Source organism: Galeopterus variegatus, unplaced genomic scaffold (assembly GCF_000696425.1).
Source record: "Galeopterus variegatus unplaced genomic scaffold, G_variegatus-3.0.2 Scaffold2559, whole genome shotgun sequence".
NCBI lineage: Eukaryota > Metazoa > Chordata > Mammalia > Dermoptera > Cynocephalidae > Galeopterus > Galeopterus variegatus.
The window spans coordinates 20,707-23,616 of record NW_007728670.1 but is presented as its reverse complement, the minus strand read 5'-3'; positions in this window follow the sequence as shown (position 1 = coordinate 23,616).

Sequence of the window (2,910 nt, the reverse complement as noted above, 5' to 3'; positions counted from 1 at the left end):
AGAAAACTTGAATCGGGCTACCAAAGTGTTTTCCCTACGCAATAGTTGGGAGAGTTTGTTTGAAATGTTTTGCTGTTATGCAAATGACATTACTCTGTCTGAAGTGCATGATTATAATTTCTCTACAACCTGGTAAATGTACTGTCCCCTGCCCCCCAAGCCGGGTTATGAGGTAATAAAGCACACTGTCTGGGAAACGGATTAAATGCATGCACCAAGTAGGTTCTCCTAGGCAGCTACTGAGTTGAACCAAAGAGCCTATGTTTACATGGGTCTAAACATCTCCCAGTTTAGTCTGTTTAGTTATTGAAGGATTGCTACCCTGTTTACAGAGCATCCTTGCCTTTTGAGTTTCCTGATTGGTTCTCCTTAGGGTATCAAATTCTCACATTTGGAAGAATCTATTTTTTAAATAAAGGGGGACAGCAGGCCCCAGTAAGAGGCAAAATGGTCTTCCAACAAAATGGGCTCTTGGCCATTTCCATGAGGATATCTTAACCTCATGATATATGTGGCTCCCCAGTTTCTGTATAGGAGGGGCTAGTTGGAAGGGGGTTTGAAGCTGTGCTTACATACCATCAGAAAAATGTCAATTGTCCGTATCAGAGGAGAGACTACGCAAGTCCCATCAATCCACTCCTTAGCACTGCCACCAAAATGACATAGTTCTAAATAAACCAGATTTTGTGGGGGGAGGGGAGCTGGTTGAATTGTCTTTATTAACAAAAGGGATATCCAAGGCCACTACACTGAGGTGGGGTGGGCGGAGGGTGAAGGGCTACTTATCTGCTGCTCATACTATATCCAGATGCAAGCAAGGGGTGTACAGGGTGACAGCTCCCGCTCCCTCCCTGATCTTAAGGCAATGGCTGACACTGTACTAGTAGCAGTCTAGAGCAGTTGGGGTCCTTCCTCCTGTTCAGGGGCTGTGGCAAGGACTTCAGGGTCTAGCTCAGGCCACTCTTACGATTCCAGCCTCCACCCCACCTTAGATCAGGAAGCCTTCACTCCCAGATTAACTAATCTCCACCCATAGCACAGTGCATATATATTCAATCTAGTGTTAGCACAATTTATCGAGTATTCCATTGTAATTTAAAATTTTTGTTTAGGGCCGGCCNTTTGCTCCACGTGGGTTTCCTGCTCTGACCATTTCTTTCATATGGTTTCCCTTATGCCTCTGAGACCTTTTGTGCTGTTTCTGGGCTTTATTACTGCATCGTTACTTGTTTATTCTTTGTTCTGCTGCCTGTTCCTCTGGGAGCAGCTAAAAAATCAAACCTTGGCCCTTGTGTTGTTGCTAGAGATTTCAGATCGCATTTTGTAATAATTATTCGAGTACATTCCAAAAGACAAACAAACAAAAAAACCCCAACAAAACCTGATTTCCGCATCGTTTTTGCTTTAGGATTGAATATTAGAAGTGTTTTATTGCCAACAAAAGTCAAATGTAATCTGGTTTTCACGTGGTTTTGTTCTTCTGTCTTTCCAAGCAAGGTACAGCTTTACACACTCAATTTTTGATAACCAAAACTCAGAGGTATGTTTGTGTTTCACAGTTTTTAGAATCCTACACGATTCTTTTAAACTTTCATTGAGAGCAAGGAGAGGTCCACAGAACTTTGAGATTGCAGGGTTTGTTTTATGCACTTGACTTTCATTCAAACTGGCAGTCTCTCTCTAAAAGGAGCATTACTCTCTCATCTTTAAAGTATGCTGGGTTCAGTCAGTTTGGATACTAAGCAAGGTCTCAGGAGACTTCTCAAAAATTAGGAAGAAAAAGACAAGCCAACTTACTCAACCTGGGGCCACAACCTCCAGGGGTGCCAGTGTGTAACAGCACGATTTCCCTTCATCTTAACCCACTCCCGGCCGCGTTAACGCTGTGCTAGGACAACCAGCTGCAGACAGAAAACTTGAATCGGGCTACCAAAGTGTTTTCCCTACGCAATAGTTGGGAGAGTTTGTTTNGGTGGCGCACTGCTACAGTGTGCCACTTGGGAGCATGGCGGCGCTCCCGCCGGGGGTTCGGATCCCACATACAGACGGGTTCCCGCTCACTGGCTGAGCGAGGTGTGGCCGTAACAACGAGGGTTGCGATCCCGTTGCCGGTCCCGGTCCGGTACGGGCGCGACACTGAGGGTTGTGATCCGTTGCCGGACACGAAAAAAGACAAAAAGGAAAAAAAAAATTTTTTTTGTTTATATCCTACTTCCACCTAGACAGAAAAAAATTTTTGTTTATATCCTACTTCCACCTAGACAGAAGCTCATTCTTTTGTATTCTTACTGCCCCTTACCCTCCCCATGGCAACCAACACTGGGTTCTGCTGTTTGTAACCCATAAATAAAATGTTAAATCATAGAGCCTTAGAATTTCAAAGTCATAAGGAATCTGAAGAGTTCCACCTGCCCAATCCTTTCGTTTATAGATGAACAAGTCTAGAGAGACTAGGTGCCCAAAGCCACACAGCTGGCTAGTGGCTAGGCAAGGACAGGAACTCAGGTTTCCCTGGTCTGTACCTTAAATTGCCCTTAGATAATCAGTGGCAGAAATACCTGACTTTACACAGGTTTCCTAGGGGTGGTGGTAATGGGATAATATGCTTTACTGAAACATTTACAAAGATTTGGTTCAAACCACTCTCAAGTATTAAGCAGTCACAAGTTACGTGCAGCACTTGTTTATGGGTCTGTCGGCCTCATCTCAGGCTCCTCTGACAGGAGGGCGCACCCAAGGGCCCCGCACGCAGGAGCTCCCCCTCCTGGCCCCTCCCTGGCCGCTGGTCTGTCACCCGGCCGCCGCGCGGCCCGCCCCCACGTGGACTCGGCTGGGAGGATCAAAGTCTGCTCGCAGCCTAGACCCCGCAGGTGTGCGGGCGGACTTTAAGGACCCGCAGCGCCGGAGCCC